Below are 22127 nucleotides of genomic sequence, written 5' to 3'. Positions count from 1 at the left end.
CTGTTTGTCTCAGTTCCTAATCTGTAAAATGAGCTGGAGAAAGAAATGGCAAACCACTTTACCAAGAAGAAGAGTCAGACAAAACTGGAATGACTAAACAACAACAACATTAAGTCAAGGCTTCTTAAGTTGGGGTAAGTGAACTTAGAATTTATTTTTTACATGTTTTTATAGTTGTATTTCAATATAATTGGTTTCCATTGCTACATATTTCATTTTTATGCACTGAAAAGCATTATTCTAAGAAAGTGTTCATAGACTTCACCAGACTGTCAGTGTGGTCCATGGCAAAAAAAAAGGTTAAGAACTCCTTTTTGAAGCAGAGATGTCAGAAAGCACAGCAGACAGAAATCACAGCCAGACTGATACACAAGACAGGATCCATGCAGTCTGCACTTAGACCAAAACAGGATAAATGGACAAGGTAAGACTTGGGAAATAAAACACCTTTTTTTATTATGTATTTTTTTATTTGTTTGTTTTATCACCTGGGACCTTGCAATAGGCTTTCTGCAAGCAAAATCAATAACATCCAGTTGGAGTTTGTCATCATCACAGCAATGGATGAACATTGGGTATGGGACTGTACCAGAAAGAGATAGAGAGGGGGAACAAATAAACTTAACAGGCAACAGAATCAAAACTAAAGATTTCCTACAGAAAACAGAGCCTCGCCTTTGCCATTACATCCAGAAAGAAGCAGGGCTAGCCCATGTTATTCAAGAGTACAGGAGGGAATAGAATCTGACTAAAGCACAAAGTCCCAATCCAGAAATCAAAGCTAGAGATAACAAAGAGGAAAGAAGAAGAGTTATTCTATAACAAGTCCTAACAGATTCTATAGAAAAGAATGGCTTGGCCACAGGAACCATAGAGTACCTAGAAGAAATGAAACAAAAGCAACAAAATGTAATGTTAAATGAAATAAGGACTATAGAGAAAAAAATGGAAAAGAAAAATAGCTTAGAAAAGAACATGGGAAATTTTATCTAATAAAATGACTCCTTGAAAACTAGAATGGGCTGAACAGAAAGTAATGACTCTATGAGACTACAATAAATATTTTGAAAAGCCAGAAGATTAAAAAAAGAAGAAAATATATATCATCAAAAACAACCAACCTGGAAAACAGGCCAAGGACAGATAATCTGAGGATAAGATTACCTGAAAATCATGATATCCTCCTCCCCAACTCCTCCACAAAGCCTGGATATCATACATACATCAAAACTTCCCAGATTTATTAGAACTAGAGAGCAAGATAAAAACACAAATAATATGCTGGTCACCTTATGAATAGAAGCCTGGAAGGAAAATAGCTAGAAATATCTAGTCAAAATCCAGAGTTTCCATCAAAGGGAAAATACTACAAGCACTGAGTAAGAAAAAAAAATTCAAGTACAAAAGAAACAGTCATAATCCCATAAAACTTGACAGCTACTATTGTGAAGGAGAGATTTTGAAACTGAAACAAACCCATTACCAATCAGGTGACTTCAATTTTGTCAAATGCATTTCCAGATTACTTTACACAGAGAATCAACATCTCATTAACAGTTAAAATAACAACTTTAAAAGAGCATGCTTACCCAAGTTTAGAGGCTAGCTTCTTTATCTTGAGTAGGATGTGCTGAACCTGGGTGATGCTTCCAGGCAAAGACTGCCCTAGGGCCTGAGGCCATTGCCGGGGGGGGGGGGGGGGGGGGGGGGGCATGCTGTAGCTGCTGCCCCTTCCTCCTCTTTCCTTTCCCAGGTGGGGGAGGGCAAAATCAAAGATGAGGGGTAAAGGGAAGAAACTCTCTTTTATGACAGGGGTTAACAGATACTCTCTTGACTCAAGGGAAGGGAGTGAGAGAAAAGAGTGAACAAGGTTGTAAGAAGGAGTTTCAAAACTCCTTAATGATCAGTCACAAAACCTTCAGAATCTGCCAAGATATTTTTAGCTGTTCTAACTTTTCCCTGTAACCTCCATGAAGGAGGATTCAGAGGTGTAGAGGGAAGGGAGTAAGTAAGCCTCAGGGATCCAAAAAGCAACTGCAGTTTTCCCCAATTCCTTAGCGCTAAGGGAATTCAGCATACACTTCCCAGTAGGGTGTCTGTCCTTGTCCTCTGTGCTGCAGAAGGTGTACCCAGGTCCATGGCCTCGAGTTGACCCAGTCAACCGAGAGCCTGAGAGTGTCAGGCTGAGTGTGAGACAGCCTTGTAACTGTCTGCCCAAAAAGCACCTCCCAGCCTTGGTGCTTGGAGAGTGACCCCAATTGTAGAGCAAGAAAGGGGCAGGGGGAGGCTTACATACCTTCCAGTTTTGGCTGGAAAAGAACTTGGGGTTAGGCAGTTTCCCCGTACAGGCCACCAACATGTTGAGGTTTAGGGGTGCTGGGACCCCAAAAATCACAATACATGAGTCCTGTCTGAAAGAATTCGACCCAAACCTTCTTTCAGCCAAAGACAAGGTTTATTAGAACATCAATCATATTGGGCAGACTCTTAAGGAGTCGGAATGTTAGTGAACTATTGGCTAGAATCTAAGCCTCAACGTTCTCAGCCACACATATCCAACTGTAGTGTTTCTCAAATGACACTGTCTTCAAGAAGCACATATCATTTCCCTTGAATGGTGGATTATTGACTTATTGATGTCAGCCTATCATATCTTAAATAAAAACTCAATATCAAATTACAGTCCCAAGAGATAGCTGGGTTCAGCTTAGGGTTACAGCTATGATTATTATTTTTCTCACATTGTTGCAATAACAGCTAACAATAAACACACACAAGGCTAATCCATCCTAGTTTAAATCCATCCTAGAGCAGAAATCAATCATTAGAAATTAAGTAAATAATCTCATTCTGTGATTACATACATACAGTGAATACATGATAGTTCACTCAAAACCCAGAAAAACACTAACCACTGTAGACCTCAATGCTAATAGATATCTATATCTGAAGATATTACATATTAGCCCTAAAGGCAAAAAATAAAATCTTTAAAAGCAGGGTCTGTCAATGTTGTAATTGAGAAAATACATGTAATTGAGGGAAAAAACAAAAATTAAATGTAAAAAAAGATAATGAAATTGAGAAAATAAACATAAGCAAAATGGGGGGGGGAAAGAAAATAAACTGGATATTTATATCTGTGACTATTTACTTGGTGGCAGCTGCCCTGAGATTCTGGTGAGGAAGGCACTGTGATCCAGGACACAAACACAAGAGTTACCAGTTTAATCATGTGCCTTGCTGTGGAGGGAATCCCTTTTTTGGGAAAAAAAAATGTGTTAGATTTTTGTTTGTCCTGATGATGTTTACTTGATTGTGTGACCTTGACTAAGTCGCCTAACTTTAGTCCCAATCCTATTCATTTAGGAAGACCTTAGGTTAAGAAAAGAAGACTAATACACTAATACAATAACCTGTTGACTAGGGTTGAGCGTTTGCAGGTCAGACACTCATACCCCAACAGTAGGGAATTTCTTTTTTTTTTTTCCTTCTTTATGACCTACCCTATGAGCTTCTCAGGGAAACATTTGTCTGGTGTCTTGTGTCTTGTTTAGTGTTGTCCTCTTTTACAATGGGTCAATCCAGCTCAAAGATCTCTCCAGGGATGACTGCAGATAATAAGATGTTTAAACTTTATGGCCTATGCCTTGTGATATATCTTACACAGTGGTATTTTTATACCAGGAATGATCCTACTTTTCAGCAGGACCCTGAGGAAGGCTCCTTTGACTTACAAAAATTAGTTTATTTGAGAAGAGCAATTGAGATTAAACATTCCCACCAGAGAGACACTTATTTCCTCTGGTATGAGATAGCAACTAAAAAGAAAATTCAATCTGATATCTGTAGCCATGAGGAAAATGAGAGGATGCTGACAAAGGAAATGACTAGCTTAAAACTTGTCGACCATTACTAAATTTGATCTCAGAAAGACAAACAAAATTAGGCTGAATATGAGTGTTTATTTTTCTCCAAGCTTGTGGAACATGCGAATAGAGACACGCATGGGAGCTTATTGTGCAAATGAGCCCAAGGATGTGATGAGGATGGGATCTGAACCCCTAAAGGGAAAAGACCATGTCTTTGGGATCTGGACCCCAAAAAGAAAAAGCCCTGGACTTTCCCATGTGGCCAAATCTCTGGCATTCACCTGAGGCTATAATCCTATCAACTGGCCTTCATTATCACCTATGCCCAATCTCCCAATTCTGTGTTATCCTTAACCTAGACTAGCCTTCCATTGTCTTACCCCCCTATCCCATCCACCTTCCCACCCCAGGGCCACTTCCCACCATTAATCCTATCTAGCCTCCGTTCTCCCTTCCCTGGCATTCTGTTACCTCATAGTCACCCCAGTTTACTGGCCACTACTTGGCCACTCCTAGATCCCTCCCACAGTCTTTCTGTATATAAGGTCCATCTGGCCTCCATTAAAGTACTCAGATTCTCAAGATCTGGCCTGCTTGCATTAGTGATACAAATGCTTAGATTCCTTAAGAGTCTGGCCAATATGGTAGATTCTTTAAATCTCACCCACCCCAAATCGATGTACTAATAAACCGTTTTTGGCAGGATCCACACGTTGTGTTTTTGGGGTCCCAGCACCCCAAATCTCTAAACCTCAACAGATGGAAGACAAAGCAGACCTTATATCTTCAGAGCAATTCCCTCTCACCCCTCCCTCCCTTCCTGGCTCAGGATGCCTATGTAAGACAAAATTATAGTCTCCAAATGTATTAACCATGATATAAGAAAGGAATTTCTTAAGTGGGTGGATTGTAAAAGCAATAAGATGGGAAAATGTCAAAGTGTCAATTGAAATTATAGATCCAGGATGTCTGTGTTTCTTCTACCATTTAACAGGACATAGCATAGCATATGTCCATGAAATACCAAGATAAGAAAAGTCCCACTGTTCAAGATAGTGTCAGGTCTCAGGCATCCTATCCTTAGTAGTCATAAACAGAAGAATGCTCATGGTCAGCTGCAAAGCATGTCTGTTACATTGGAGTATGCAAAGCATTATGGTAGGTTAAGCCCAGAGTGGGCCAAAATGTCTCTCCTGATTGGCCAATCCAGGTTTTAGGCCGTTCTCAGGTCTTGGGGTTCAAAATGGTTTGGGGAGGGGTCTACAAACTCATTTGAAAGATGGAGGAATAATAGGGCAGCTAGGTGGCTCAGTGGATAAAGCACTGGCCCTGCAGTCAGGAGGGCCCAAGTTCAAATCCAACCTCAGACACTCAACATTTACTAGCTATTTACTAGCTGTGTGACCCTGGACACGTTACTTAACCCTATTGCCTAGCAAAAAAATAAAAAATAAAAAAAATCAGACACCTTTCAGGGCAGCTAGGTGGCGCAGTGGATAGAGCACTGGCCCTGAAGTCAGGAGGACCTGAGTTCAAATCTGGCCTCAGACACATAACACCTATTAGCTGTGTGACCCTGGGAAAGTCACTTAACCCCATTGCCTAGCCAAAAAAAAAAAAAGATGGAGGAATACTGTTATCACAGTTGCTACCAAGAATTGTGAGGCACCCACTCTGAGTGTCCCAGACCCTAGTCCACTCTGATGAAATTAGCTGAAACCTTTCCAAAGATGATGAGATTAACAGAGGCCCCTCTGCCCTGGGCAAATGGGCTGGACAATGAAATAATGATGTGCCTAGATATACACAGAACTCTGAGCTACAGTCCCTTGCCTGCATATTCCTGATAACCTCATCTTCCTGCCCACAGGCATGCTTCCTCTATTTAAAAAAAAAAAACCCTAGCTTCTCCTGGGCTGCTATCTCCCTTAAGGTGAAGAGCCTGCCCTGTACATCACCCTAAATAAATGACTTTACTTGATTTGGAGATAGCCTAAGCTTGAATTCTTTTGGGAGAACACCATGACATACACATCTTGCACCTCAACAATTCTACTCTATAGTTCCTAAAGATCCTCCCCAACTTCCTGAGGACCTCCTGGTTTTGTGATCAGAATCAGAAACAATAACTCCCACCTTGCAGTCCTCTACCCCTCTAAAAATAGGAAATTGTAGAACATAAGGGAGCATCAGATGACCCCCAAGATTTCTATAAGCTTTGACTTAGACATAAGGGAATATTTAGGTAAAATTATTAAGTACTGAATGGTAGGAAATCTAGCCCTGTATGACAAGAAACTGGAAATGTACTGCTTACAAATCAGATGACTTGAATTCTTAAACTAACACCTCAGGTTACATTGATCCCAGAAGACTTCAGAAGACCCAAAGATTGATGTTTGGAAGCTCCAGGTAATTTTTGGCTTCCTGAGAAGTACATTTTAATTAATTTATGTAAAATTTAATTAATCTATGTGGTTTATTTGGAAAACATTATGTATTAGTTAACTACTGTTTCTTTGCTCCTTTGAATCCTATCAATTTGCAACTTTCAGAGAATGAAGGGAGTATGTTCACCTCTTTTGGCTTTCCTCTCTGCTGGACAACTTAATACACTTTTTCCAACATTACTTTTGTTTAGGAAAATTTTGTTCTGAGCTGATTGACTAGCATGGAGGCAGTTTCCAGATAAGACACTAAGATGTGCAGTGGGAGGAAATTCCTTACCTTCCATGCATCAACCCTCGGCTCCAGCTCCCCTGGAAGGTTTTTTTTTTTTGGTGGGGGTCAGTATAACCTGCAGTACTGAGTTAAGCATTAAGCAAAACTATCCTCTAAGAAACAAGTCTAGTCTGTTGGCCATTCAGAGCTACCTGAAAGTCATGATCAAAAAAAAGAGCTTTGACATCATATTTCAAGAAATTATCAAAGAAAACTGTCTTAATATCCTAGAACCAGAGGGAAAATACAAATGAAAAGGATCATCTCCTAAATGAGTTCCCAAAATGAAAACTCAGGAATATTATACACAAATGCCAGAGCTCCCAGGTCAAGGAGAAAATATTGCGAGCAGCCAGAAAGAAACAATTCAAATATCGTGGAGCCACAGTCAGGATAACAAAAGACTTAGCAGCTTCTACATCAAAGGACTGGAGGGCTAGGAATAATGATATTTCAGAGAGTAAAAGAGCTAGGATTACAAACAAGAATCACTCAGGAAAAATGAGCACAATCCTTCCAGAGGAAAATTGATATTTAAGGAAATAGAGGAGTTTCAAGCATTCCTGAGGAAAAGACCAGAGTTGGATAGGAAATTTAACTTCCAAATACAAGACTTAAGAGAAGCATAAAAAAAGGTAGACATGAATGAGAAATCACAAAGGATCCAATATGATTAAACTGTTTACATTTCTACATGGGAAGATGATACTTGTAACTCCTAAGAACTTTATCATTTTTAGGGCAGTTAGGAAGAATATATTTAGACAGAGGGCATGTGTATGAATTAACTATAATGAGATGGTTTCAAAAAAGTAAAATTAAGGGGTGAGAAAGAGGGATTGCCTGGGAAAAGGGGGAAGGGAGAGATAAAACAGGAGAAATTATTTTACATAAAAGAGACAACAGGAAGAGCTTTTATAGTGGAAAGTAAGTTGGTGGATGGTGGATAACACTTGAACCTTACTCTGATTGGAATTCACTCAAAGAGGGAGTGATATACACACTCAGTTGAGTATAGAAATCTATTTTACCCTACAGGGAAGTAAGAATGGAGGGGGCTAAGGGAAAGGGAAAATGACAGAAAGGAGGGTAGATTGAAGGAGGTAGGGGTCAGATTTTTTAAAAAATTAATGTATTTTGAATTACCAAAAATAATTTGCATAAGCTTTTGAGTTTTAAATTTTTCTCCCCCTCTCTTCCCACCTCCTTCCCCAAGACAGCACACAATCTGATATAGGCTATACATATACATTCCTATTAAATATATTTTCACATTAGCCATATTGTAAGTAAGAATTAGAACCAATAAGAGGAACCACCAGAAAGAAGAAAGAAAATACAACAGAAGAAAAAAAATAGCAATTCCATCTGCATTCAAACTCCATAGTTCTTTCTTTGGATGGATAGCATTTTCCATCATAAGGCCTTTGGAGATGTCTTAGATCCTTGTATTGCTGAGAAGGCTTAAGTCTATCAATATTGATCATTGCACAACATGGCTGTTACTGTGTACAACGTTCTTCTGGTTCTGCTCACTTCACTCACCATCAGACCATACAAGTCTTTCCAGGTTTTTCTGAAGTCAGCCTGTTCATCATTTCTTATAGCACAATAGTATTCCATTACATTCACATACCACAACTTGTTCATCCATTCCCCAATTGATGGGCATCCCCTCAATTTCCAATTCTTTACCACCAGAAAAAGAGCTGCTATAAATATTTTTGTACATGTGGGTCCTTTTCTCATTTGTATGATCTCTTTGGGATATAGCCCTAAAAGGGCTATTGCTGGGCTGAAGTGTAGAGGGCTTGATCTGACAAGTCTGAGGATTTAGGCCAAGCCGGGTTTTACCTGCTAACTGTCCTTTGTCCGAGGGCTGCCTAAGTCAGATACGTGGCTCTCCAACCCCCCCTTACTCTGTCTCTCTCTTGAGAACAGAAGGACCTTGAAGATAACTGGGAAGCGAGGAGACAGTTCAGGGGGGACTCCCCCTGGTTACTGTTCCCATGAGAAAAATAATTGTTGATACTTTTGCCTTTGCTACTCTGGGTTCTGTTCCCACGAATGAGGTATAAAAACCCTAACTCTCAGATCAATAAACGGAGTCTGTTCTCTGCACCTTCTACCTGGGCTCGTGTCTTTCTCTCTCTCATACTCAACTGGAAAATAAATACAGTCGCTGACACAGGTGTCTGAGACATCAAAGGGTATGCACATTTTTATAGCCATTTGGGCATAATTCCAAATTGCTCTCCAAAATGGTTGAATCAGTTCACAACTCTACCAACAAAGCATTGATGTTCCAATTTTCCCACATCTTCTCCATTTATCATTTTCTTGTTTTGTCATGTTGGCCAATCTGATAGGTATGATGTGCTACCTCAAAGCTGTTTTCATTTGCATTTCTCTAATCAATGGTGATTTAGAGCATTTTTTAATATGACTATAAATGGCTTTAATTTCTTCATGTGAGAACTGCCTGTTCATATCCTATGACCATTATCAATTGGAGAATGACTTGTATTCTTACAAATTTGACTTAGTTCGCTATATATTTTAGAAATAAGGCCCTTATCAGAGACAGTGGTTGTAAAAATTCTTTCCCAGTTTTCTGTTTCCCTTCTAATCTTGCTTGCATTGGCTTTCTGCAAAAACTTTTCAATTTAATGTAATCAAAGTTATCCATTTTGCTTTTCATAATGTTCTCTATCTCCTGTCATGAACTGTTCTATCATGAATTCTTCCATTCTACATAAATCTGATAGGTAAACTATTCCTTGTTCTCCCAGTTTGCTTACAGTATCAGCCTTTATATCTAAATCATGAACCCATTTTGACTTTATTTTGGTATATGGTGTGAGATTTTGGTCTATGCCTAGTTTCTGCCATACTCTTTTCCAGTTTTCCCAGCAGTTTTTTTTGTCAAATAGTGAGTTCTTATTGCAGAAGCTGGGGTCTTTGGGTTTATCAAATAATAGATTACTATAGTCATTGACTACTGTGTCTTGCATACTTAACCTATTCCACTGATCCACCACTCTATTTCTTAGCCAGTACCAAGCAGTTTTGATGATTGCTGCTTTATAATACAATTTAAGATCTGGAATGCTAGGCCACCTTCCCCTGCATTTCTTTTCATTAGTTCCCTTGATATTCTGGACCTTTTGTTCTTACAAATGAATTTTGTTATTATTTTTTCTAACTCTATAAAATAATTTTTTGGTATTTGATTGGTATGGCACTGAATAAGTAAATTAGCTTAGGTAGAATTGTCATTTTTATTATATTAGCTCAGCCTACCCATGAGCAACTGATGTTTTTCCAATTATTTAGATGTGACTTTATTTGTGTGAAAAGTGTTTTGTAATTGTGTTCATATAGTTCCTGGGTTTGTTTCCATAGGTAGACTCCTAAATATTTTATAATGTCTACAGTAAGTTTGAATGGAATTTCTTTTTCTATCTCTTGCTGTTGGGCTTTGTTGGTAATATATAGAAATGCTGATGATTTATGTGGGTTTATTTTATAGCCTGCAACTTTGCTAAAGTTGTTTATTATTTCAAGTAGTTTTTTACTTGATTCTCTAGGATTCTCTAAGTATATCATCATGTCATCTGCAAAGAGTGATAGCTTTGTTTCTTTGCCTATTCTAATACCTTCAATTTCTTTTTCTTCTTTTATTGCTAAAGCTAATGTTTCCAATATGATATTGAACAACAGTGGTGATAATGGACATCCTTGTTTCACCCCTGATCTTACTGGAAATGCTTCCAGCTTATCTCCATTACATATGATGCTTGCTGAAGGTTTTAGGTAGATACTATTTATTATTTTAAGGATGACTCTATTCCTTTGCTCTCTAGTGTTTTTAACAGGGATGGGTGTTGTATTTTGTCAAAAGCTTTTCCTGCATCTATTGAGATGATCATGTGGTTTCTGTTGGTTTTGGTGTTGATATGATCAATTATGCTGATATTGAACCAGCCTTGCATTCCTGGTATAAATCCTACCTGGTTATAGTGTATTATTCTTGTGATAAGTTGCTGTAATCTATTTGTTAGTATTTGGTTTAAAATTTTTGCATCTATATTCATTAGAGAAATTGGTCTATAATTTTCTTTCTCTGTTTTGTCTCTTCCCAGTTTAGGTATCAGCACCATATTTGTATCATAAAAAGAATTTGGTAAGACTCCTTCTTCACCTATTTTCCCAAATAGTCTATATATTATTGGAATTAATTGTTCTTTAAATGTTTGATAGAATTCACTTGTAAATCCATTTGGTCCTGGGGATTTTTTCCTAGGGAGTTCATCAATGGCATGTTCAATTTCTGTTTCTGAGATGGGGTTATTTAAGTATTTTACTTCCTCTTTGGTTAATCTGGGCAATTTATATTTTTGTAAACATTTATCCATTCCACTAAGATTGTCAAATTTATTGGCATACAGTTGGGCAAAATATTCCTAATTATTGTTTTAATTTCCTTTTCCTTGGAGGTGGCTTTACCCTTTTCATTTTTGATACTGGTAATTTGGTTTTCTTCTTTCTTTTTTTAAATTACAAATTTAAATTTAATTAACCAAGGTTTATCTATTTTTTCATAAAACCAGCTCTTAGTTTTATTTATTAGTTCAATATTTTTCTTAATTTCAATTTTCTTAATTTTTCCTTCAGTTTTCAATATTTCTAATTTGGTGTTTAATTGAGGATTTTTAATTTGTGCTTTTTTTCAGGATTGCTACCCCTGCTTTTTTTTCACTTCAGCTGAAGCATAATGTATTCTGCTCCAGCCTTTTACCTTTATCTTGTGTGTGTTGCTCTTTTTCAAATGTGTTTCCTGTAAACAACATATTGTAGGATTATGGTGTTTAATCCATTCTGCTATCCTCTTCCATTGTATGGGAGAATTCATCCCATTCACATTCACAGTTATGATTACTATCTCTGTCTTTCTCTCCATCCTTCCCACTCTCCCACGTTTATGTTTTTCTTTCTCCTTTTTCCTTTTCCCTCCTCACTAATGTTTTGCTTTTGACCACTGCCTCCCTCAGTCCTGCCTCCCTTCTTTTAGCCCCTTCCCTTTTCTTTTCCTTTATCCTTACTACTTCTTCCCATCCTTCTATCTCCCTCCCTTTTCTTTCTTCTTTTCCCTCCTACTACCTTAGGGCAAGTTAGATTTCTGTACCTAACTGATTATGTTATTTCCTTCTTGAGCCAAATCTGATGAGAGTAAGGTTCAAACAATGCTTATCACCCTCTCTTTTTTCCCTCTGCTGTAATAGGTTTTTGTGCCTTTTCCTGTAATGCAATTTACCCTCGTCTGCCTCCTTCTTTCCTTTTCTTTCAGTACATTTTCTTAGCTCAGATTAATCCACTTATTTGGATCCATTTAACCCACTTGATTAGATTTTTTTTATCATTATTTCAGAATCAACTTATATCCACCCCCTTTATGTAAGAGTTACAAGTGTCATCTTCCCTTGTAGGGATGTAAACAGTTTGCCCTTATTAACAACATGTTGTATCTTTCTGTCCTGTTTACCTTTTTGTGTCTTTCTTGAGTCTTGTATTTGAAGATTTTCTGTTGAGCTCTGGTGTTTTTATCAGGAAGGTTTGGAGGTCCCCTATTTCATTGAATATCCATCTCCTCCCCTGAAAGATCATGTTCATTTTCACCGGGTAGTTGATCCTTGGTTGTAATCCAAGCTCCTTTGCCTTACAGAATATCATATTCCATGCCCTACAGTCTTTTAATGTAGAAGCTGGATGGTCCTGTGTGATCCTGACCATGGTTCCTTGATATTTAAATTCTTTCTTTCTGGTTGCTTGTAGCATTTTCTCTTTGAACTTGTAATTTTGGAATTTGGCTACTATATTCCTTGGTGTTTTCAATTTGGGATCTCTTTTAGGAGGTGATTGGTGAATTCTTTCTATGGCTATTTTACCATCTGGTTCTAGGACCTCAGGGCAGTTTTCCTTTATGATTTTCTGAAAGATACCGTCCAGGCTCTTTTTTTCATTGTGATTTTCAGGTAGACCAATAATTTTTAAATTGTCTCTCCTGGATCAGTTTTCCAGGTCAGTTGTTTTACCAATGAGGTATTTTACATTTGCATCTATTTTTTCATTCTTTTGTTTCTGTTTGACTGATTCTTGCTCTCTCATAGAGTCATTAGCTTCCATTTGCCCAATTCTAATTTTTAACAAATTCTTTTCTTCTATTAGATTTTGTACCTCCTTCACCATTTGGCCAATTGTATTTTTTAGGGACTTGTTTTCTTCAGTGTACTTTTATTCTAGTTGGCCAATTGTATTTTTTAGGGACTTGTTTTCTTCAGTGTACTTTTTTTTCCAGTTGGCCAGTTGTATTTTTTAAGGACTTGTTTTCTACGTTAATTTTTTTCCTCCCTTTTCCAAGTTATTGATTCTTGCTTGCATACCTCTCATTTCTTTTCCCATTTTTTCTTCTACCTCCCTCATTTGACTTTTAAAATCCTTCTTGAGCTCCTCTAAGAAGACTTTTTGGGCTTCAGACCAGTTCACATTACCTTTTGAGGTTCCAGATGTGGGTTTGTTGACAATGTTGTTCTCTTCAGAATTTCTGCCTTGATCTTCACTGTTCTCATAATATGAATCTATGGTATGTTTCTTTTTGCTCCTGGTGTTTGCTTATTTCCTGGCCTTTAAAGAGATTGAGCTCTGCTGTTGGGGAGTAGAGGGCACTGACCCAAGCTTCTTGTGTGTGGGGAGCCTAAGGTCTGGTCACTGGCTTTGTGTGCTGGGACCTCCAATGTTGGCAGTTGGAGGCTGTAGGGTTCTGGCAGCTTAGCTGGTATTGGGCTGGAACCAGCAATACTGGAACTCTAGGGGTAGTCTGGTCCCAGGAGGTTGCCTGCTTTTCTTTTCCTTTTGCTTTCTTCAGCTCCTATCCACTGCGCCACCTAGCTGCCCCCATCTTTCATTTTGAGGAATGCTCTTGGGACCTTTTCTAGTTTGGTTAGAATTGTGGAATGTTTATTTATATAATTCAAATGAATTGCTAGCACAGTGGAATACTTTTAATTGTGTATTTGTGTTGTTATATCCCCTTATAGTGTATTTGTGTATTGTATATACTTGTTAGTTAAGTGGTATTATTATCTTTGAGTATACACCTTTAAAATGGGACAAATGTGTTGTAAAGGTATGGGGGAAGATACAGCAGTTCCTATCAGCAAACCCCCAGAATGAACATGTGCCTTTCAGACGTATAAGAAATATGATTTTGACTGTTCCTCATATTGCCAGGATTGGGTTGATTTGATTAGCAATGACCCTAAACTTTGCTGGCCTCATTGGAGCACCTTTGATAAGAACAGATTACAGTATTTAAGGCAGAAACTGATGAATAAGGAAACTCAGCCTCTTGAGTGGGATAGCTATAATAAATGGTACTCAGAGGCAAAGGAAAGAGAACATAGGTCTAAGTTAGAAACGGTGAAAGAAAGGATTAAATAATTTGAAAACCTTCTTCTTAACAACTCCCAAACTACCCAACTACCTAAAATATACTCACCTTTCCCAAAAGACTCCACCAGTTCCTTAGTTTCCATGTCCCTTTTAAAGTACAAGTCAAAGTTCTCCTAGGAGAAAACCCTGAGGAAAGTGGCTTGATCAGGACCTGTGCAGCAAGGAGAACTCTAGGCTGTTGCTAAAGAGGATCCCTTAGGCTTTGCTGAGCAGTTCCAACTCACCCTGTGTTCATACAGACCTGGGTTTCTGGATCTGCATCAACCCATGGTTGTCTCAGTTGGGAAAGGGGAGACTAGGAGCTGGTGCCAGAAAACACTCCAGGAAGCATTGAGAGACTCCTTGCAGTCCTGGTTACTCAGCATGACTAGGCTCCAGAGAGGACTAGTGGGGGGGTGGCAAAAGTAGGGGGAGGTACACCTGGTGCCCTTTACCCCTATGACTCCTGTTGGAGCACTTTTAAACCCCTCTGTCTTCCCCACTCTCCTCCCCCAGAATCAAGAGTGTATCTCATTTATGGGGATTGCTAATAAGATCACTTGTAGCTCATATCTCAGAACCATTCTCCCTTTTTCTTGGAGAGATCAGAGCTTTTTATTCTTTTGTCCTGGTCCCCAAGGCCTCTAGTCACTTGCTAGGACAGGCCACTATTGCATTTGACCCAGGAAGGACCACTTCCTGTTCCCTCCAGCTTGTGGACTTCAGATGTTAGTGATATTGGATCAGTTATCAGTGCCCCACCTATTGTTGTTCAGTTAGCTCTCCCATCTGATTTATTCACCTCTCAGAAAGGAGGGAATATAGTTGATGTAAGCACCTTCGATCCTGCCATCTATCTACCTAAGATAGAAAATGAGGACGAGGCTTTGGCATATGACTTTGGGATGCTATGGAAACATCGGGACTTCCTTACCTCCTTAGGACAGCCCATTAAAAATCAGAAACAGGTTTCCCATCTACTAGACTATTTACTGTTATAGCGGTAATTAAAATTCCAGGGCACAACCAAGAGAACATCATTCATGCCCAAGGAAATGACTTGATTGACCAAGCAGCAAAAACTGCAGCTTCAACTCCTCAAACTCCCAAGGGAATGGCACTAATAGCATGGGTCCCAAACTTTCATTTGTCCCATAAGTATAGCCTTACTATATCCATCTTACTCTGAAGGCCGCCTTAAGATTCTTAGCCCTACAAGAAAAGAAAGAGCCATTGTTGAGAAAAGAATGCTTATCAAAAAGCAGGGAAAGCTTCAAAAGGAGGGATGTGAACTTAATAAGACTATGGGACTTTGGCTTGAGAGTTTTTATAGGGATGTTGCTACTGCCTATGAGATGTGCTCCATCTGTCCCAAGAACAATGCATCCAAACCTCTGCAGCCAGCCCATGGGCAGTTTTCCTCTCCCAGATGCACCCTTTGAAATCTGGCAGATAACTTTACTTGATTGCTACCTGCCCTTGGTCACAAATATGTTTTGGTTATGGTCTATATGTTTCCCTGGTGAGTGGAAGTGTTCCTCTGTCATTCTGCCACAGCCTCTGGGGTAGCAGAAATCCTCTTAGGAAAAATCATTCCATTATGGGGGCATTCCTAAAGAGATACACAGTGATAGAGGTACCCATTTCACAGGAGCTTCATTAGCTAAGCTACTTTCATCTTGGCCAATTACTCAGCACTCCCTATGTGCCTATTACCCCCAGTCATCAGGAATGGTTGAAAGAGTTAATGGGATACTTAATACCTCTTTTGCTAAATTCTCTGAGGAGCTAGGTATCCCTTGGCCCAAAGCCCTTCCTTTAGCTCCGTTAAGCCTTAGGTCTAGACCATTTGGTTCCCATAAGCTAAGGCCTTGTGAGATAGTAACAGGACACCCAATGCCACTGTACCCATGGGTGGGAAGCATAACAGCCAAAGGATCCCTCCTATAATACTGTATTGAGTTGGCTCAGAAGATATCAGACTTACCAACTTGTCTCACAATCCCATTACTAAGAAACTCCAAGTGAAACTCAGCCCCTCATCCAGCCCAGTGACTGGAAATGTCACTCCAAAAACACACCTTGGAGCCAAGGTGGAAAGGGCCCTTTGAAGTCCAGTCACTGCTCTCACTACAGCCAAACTCCAGGAAGTAGAGTCCTGGATCCACCTGTCACATCTCAAAAGGGCAGTACCATCCACTGGGATTTCAGAACCCACAGGTGATCTGATCCTAAACAAATCTGTTTAATCACAGGGTCTGAAGCAGCTAACATCTGAGGTGGACAGCTGTTTCCAAGACCCCCCAAATAATAAGATGACAGCTGATGTAGACCACCAACCTAAGAACCTGGACATGGGCTGAGGTTTGCAGTTACTCCCTCTATGAGCTAAGCCTTTTTTCCCTCCTTGCTACTGTCCCCTGAATCTCTTAATGTCTATGGAAGTAGCAGTTTTTTTCTTTCACTTTTATGTTGTATTTATCGCCTTTTGTTGTGATTTAAATTGTGATTAATGAAAATGTTGCTATTTAAGGTAAAAATTCCTGGGACTGTAATTTGTTTTGAGCTTTGATTTCAGGAATAGTTGCCTGAATTGTCACAAAGCCAGTAATAGAAAATGGCATGTGCAGCAGCCTGAGGAATGCTAAGGTCTGCTCCTGGAAAGGTTGTGAGGATGACTTAGGACATAGCCTAGGTAGGATCCTCCTGATTTTATTTCCCCATTGTGTTATTTCCTTTTTGGAAAAGGAAAATTTCCATTCTGTGCTTTGCTTTAACACTCTATAACTACATGATTGGCTGTCAGATATGACTCATGCCTAGAATCAGAGTTAAAGGAGTTTTTTCCCTTGTTATATGATAACTATGTCCTTCTTCTCTTCCTTTCATAGCAAATTTCTATAACCAAGAAAATTTGCAACATCATGTTTTTTTCTGGTTTTTTTTTAAAGGTATATTTACTTCAGTACCTTCATCAATATCATGTTTCAAATGAATGTTCCTCATCAGCCTTCCCCAGTTGTGATTTAAGTATATAACCTGTGCTTTTACTTCAGCAAAGGGAACATTCCTCACTCTGAAACTGATTAATTAAACTACTTCATTACTGGCATTCCAATAACTAGGCCTGCTTTGAGGCTCTGAGCATTCTCAGGTTAGAGACTGGCTCAGTAAAAATCTTGTTAATAGTAATCATAACTGTAAATGTGAATGGGATGAACTCACAAATAAATTGGAACAGAATGACAGAATGGATTAAAAACCAGCATCCCACAATATATTGTTTCCAAGAAACACACTTGAAACAAAGATAGAGTGAAAATAAGGTGCTGGAGCCGAATCTATTATGCTTCAGCTGAAGTAAAAAAAAAAAGAAAGCAGGGGTAGCAATCATGACTCAGATAAAGCAAAAGTAAAAACAGACCTAATTTAAAAATGTAAGCAGGGAAACTACATTTTGCAAAAAAGAAAAGGTACCATGGATAATAAAGTAGTAACAATACTAAGTATATATGCACCAAATGGTATAGCATCCAAATTCTTTAAGGAAAAGTTAAATGAGTTACAAGAGGAAATAGACAGTAAAACTAAATTTAACCAAATAATAAACAATAAAGACATTAAGGAGATGAATAGAATTTTAGAAAAGTTAGATATTTAAGCATTAAGTGATCTCCATGGGGGAGCCAATATAATTAAAATGACAATTCTACTGAAATTACGTCATTTATTCAGTGCCATACCAACTACTAAAAAAATTTAGAGAGCTAGAAAAAGATAATAACAAAATTCATCTGGAAGAATAGGCCAAGAATATCAAAGGAATTAATAAGAAAAATGTGAAGGAAGGTGGCTTAATAATATACAAAGTGGTAATCATCAAAACAATTTAGCACTGGCTAAATGATGGACCAGTGAAATAGATTAGGTACACAATACACAGTAGTCAATACCCATAGTAATTTAGTGTTTGATAAACCTAAGGATCCAAGTTTTGGGACAAGAACTCATCATCTGACAAAAATTGCTGGGAAAACTGGAAAGCAGGTTGGCAGAAACTAGGTATAGACTGACATCTCACCATGTATATCAAGATAAGGTCAAAGTGGGCACATGATTTAGACATAAAGAGTGATATCCTAAGCAAATTAGGGGAACATGTAATATTTTACCTATCAGATATATGGATAAGGAAAGAATTTATGCCCAAACAAAAAATAGAAAGCATTATGGGAAGTAAAAATGAACAATTTTGATTACATTAAATTAAAAAGTTTTTGCAGAAACAAAACCAATGCAGCAAAGAAGGAAAGCGGAAAACTAGGGGAAACAATTTTACAGCAAATTTCTCTGATAAAGGCCTCGTTTCTCAAATATATAGAGAACTGAGTTAAATATGGATATGAGTCATTCTCCAGATGATAAATGGTCAAAGGTTATGAATAGGCAGTTTTCAGAAGAAGAAATCAAAACTATCTATAGTTATATGAAAAAATGCTCTAAATCACTATTGATTAGAGAAATGCAAATTAAAACAACTCTGAGGGGGACTTCCAGGAGCCAAGATGGTGGAGTAAGTAGTGGTTGCTGTTACCTTCACTTGTTGATCTTGAAGGAACCAGAAAATACTGCCACAGGAGGAATCCTGGAACAGTGGAGCTAGCAGAGAGATGGGGTACAGCAGTCTTTTGGCCTGTGAGGCTGGGGGATTAACAGGAGGGGTCCCTCTTGCTGTGGCTGAAAGGGACTAGTATAGGATGGGAGGGGCATCCTGGAAAGCCAGCAGCAAGCTTCACCTCAGTAGACCAGTGGGAGATCCTGAGCTCCAGGGTGGCGGAATGGGCAAGCACCAACACCAGGACCCCTGCACGCCTTAGCACAACCAGGGGAACTGGCAGATGCCAGTGTGGAGAACCACCACTTGTGCTGGTGGATGGGTCTCCACCACTGGCTGAGCCTACCTGCTCTAGCACAGCACTAGGTGAGAAGGTGACCTCCAGCAGTCAGACCAACTCCATCTTCACCCCCCACCCTGTGAGCTTCAGTGTAACCCCAGGGAAACACAGAAGAACCACACCTAGCCTGGGCACACACCAGCCACCACAACCAGGTTTAGCTCAGCACCAGGTAAGCTACCAGGCCCTACAATCTCTAGCTGCCAGCACCTGAGGTCCCAACACACAAAACTAGTAACCAAGCCCCTTGCTCCCAGCACAAGAAGCATGAGACAGTGCCCCATGTGCCCCAGAAGCAGAGATCAACTTTAAAAGCCATGAAAAAGGCAAACACTGTAAGCAAAAAGCAACAGAGGAAAACAAAGACCATAGATTCTTACTGGGGGACAAGGAAGAGCAAAACACAAATTCAGAAGAGGACAGCATTGTCAATATATCCACATCCAAAACCTGAAAGGGAAATATGAACTGCTGTCAAGCCCAAAAAGCCTCTTGGAAGAGTTCAAGAAGGATTTTAAAAGTCAAATAAAAGAGGCAGAAGAAAAATTGAATAATTTCTATAAAAATACAATTGACAAAATGAAAAAAAAACTACACTGAAGAAAACAGCTTCTTAAAAAGTAGAATTGGTTAAGTGGAAAAGGAGGTACAAAAGCTAACTGAAGAAAACAATTCGTTAAAAATTAGAATTGGGCAAGTGGAAGCTAATGACTCTATGAGACATCAAGAATCAGTCAAACAAAATCAAAAGAATGAAAAAATAGAAGAAAAAAGAAAATACTTCTTTGGAAAAACAACTGACCTGGAAAATAGATCCAGGAGAGATAATTTAAGAATTATTGGTCTACCTGAAAGCCATGATCAAAAAAAGAGCGTGGACAGCATCTTTCAAGAAATTATCAAGGAAAACTGCTCTGAGGTCCTAGAACCAGAGGTTAAACTAGTCATTGAAAGAATCCATCAATCACCTCCTGAAAGAGGTCCCAAATTGAAAATGCCAGGGAATATTGTAGCCAAATTCTAGAATTATCAGATCAGGGAGAAAATACTGCAAGCAGCCAGAAAGAAACAACTCAAATGTCATGGAACCACAGTCAAGACTATGCAGGACCTTGCAGCTTCTACATTAAAAGATCAGAGGGCTTAGAATATGATATTCTATAAGGCAAAGGAGCTTGGATTACAACCAAGGATCAATTACCGAGCAAAACTGAGCATAATCTTTTAGGCAAAGAGATGGATATTCAATGAAATAGGAGAATTCCAAACCTTCCTGATGAAAAGACCAGAGCTCAACATAAAATTTGATCTTCAAATACAAGACTCAAGAGAGGCATAAAAAGGTAAACAGGGAAGAAAAAGAACAATTGTGAGGTACCACCTTACATCTATTACAACAGAAAAGGGAAATGGAGGGGATATGGAAAAATTAGGACACTAATATACTATTGGTGGAGTTGTGAACTAGTCCAACCATTCTGGAGAACAATTTGGAACTAGGCCAAAAGGGCTATAAAACTGTGCATACCCTTTGACCCAGCAATACTATTACTATTTATATGTCAAAGAAGTGGGGGGAAAGGAAAAAAGGACTAAATGTACAAAAATATTGATCGCCTTTTTTTGTGGTGGCAAAGAATTGGAAATTGAGGGGATACCTATCAATTAGGGAATGGCTGAACAAGTTGTAGTATAGGATTGTGATGGAATGCTATTGTACTCTTAGAAATGATGAGCAATATGTTTTCAGAAAACCCTGGAAAGACTTATATGAACTGATACAAAGCAAAGTGAGCAGAAACAGAATGTTATACACGGTAACAGCAATACTGTATGATGACCACTCTGCAGTACAGTGATCCAAGACAATTCTGAAGGAGTCATGATGAAAAATGCTATCCACCTCTAGAGAAAGAACAGATGAAGTCTGAATGCAAATTGAAGCAAACTATTTTAAATGTATTTTCTTGTGTTATTATTTTTATTTGCTTTTTATTTTTGTTTATATATTTTGTTTGTTTTCTTTTGCAACATGGCTAATAAAATACTTTTCCATGACTGTACTTGTATAATCTATATCAAATTGCCTACCTTCTCAAGAAAAGGTAAGGAGAGAGAGGGAAGGAAGGAATTTGGAACACATAATTTGTAAAATAGAATTTTACTTTTTCTAATTACATGTAAAGATAGTTTTCAGCATTCATTTTTTATAAGATTTTGAGTTCCAAATTTTTTCCCTCTGTCCTTCCCTTCCCTCCTACCCAAGATGGCAAGCAATCTGATATAAGTTGTACATGTGCAATCATGTTAAATATACTTCCACATTAATCATGTTGCGGAAGAATAAACAGAACAAAAGGGAAAAACCACAAAGAAAAAAAAACAACAACAAATGACAATAGTATGCTTTGGTCTGCATTCAGACTCTATAGTTCTTTCTCTGAATGAGTCTTTTGGAATTGTCTTGGATCACTGTAGTGCTGAGAGGAGCTAAGTCTATCATAGCCAACAATACCACAATGTTGCTATTACTGTGTACAATGTTCTCTTGGTTCTGCTCACTTCACTCAGCATCAGTTCATGTTAAGTCTTTCTATGGTTTTCTGAAATCTACCTGTTCGTCATTCCTTATAGCAAAATAGTATCCTATTACATTCATATACCACAGTTTATTCAGCCATTCCCCAATTGATGGGCATCCCCTAAATTTCCATTTCTTTGCCACCAGAAAAAGAGCTGCTATAAATATTTTTGTACATGTGGGTACTTTTAAAAAATTATCTCTTTAGGATATAGACCTAGTAGTGGTATTGCTGAATTGAGAGTATGCACAGTTTGATTGCCTTTTAGGCATAGTTCCAAATTGCTCTCCAGAATGGTTGGATCAGGGAACACACTTTTTAAAAATGAATGTTAAAAATTGTTTTCACATGTAATTGGAAAAATATTAAAAAAAAAAAGAATTGTAATATATTATAGATAGTTGGGAGAACTGTTTTATATATGAATATTCATTAATCTTCCCCATCATTCTAAGCTCCCTTTCTGTAATTTTTTTACAGCAGTTTTTATGGTTTGTCTAGGTTTT

Source organism: Phascolarctos cinereus, unplaced genomic scaffold (genome assembly GCF_003287225.1).
Source record: "Phascolarctos cinereus isolate Bilbo 61053 unplaced genomic scaffold, phaCin_HiC Scaffold_5;HRSCAF=322, whole genome shotgun sequence".
Lineage (NCBI taxonomy): Eukaryota > Metazoa > Chordata > Mammalia > Diprotodontia > Phascolarctidae > Phascolarctos > Phascolarctos cinereus.
The sequence above is the reverse complement of the archived record's forward strand: the minus strand, read 5'-3'. Positions refer to the sequence as shown.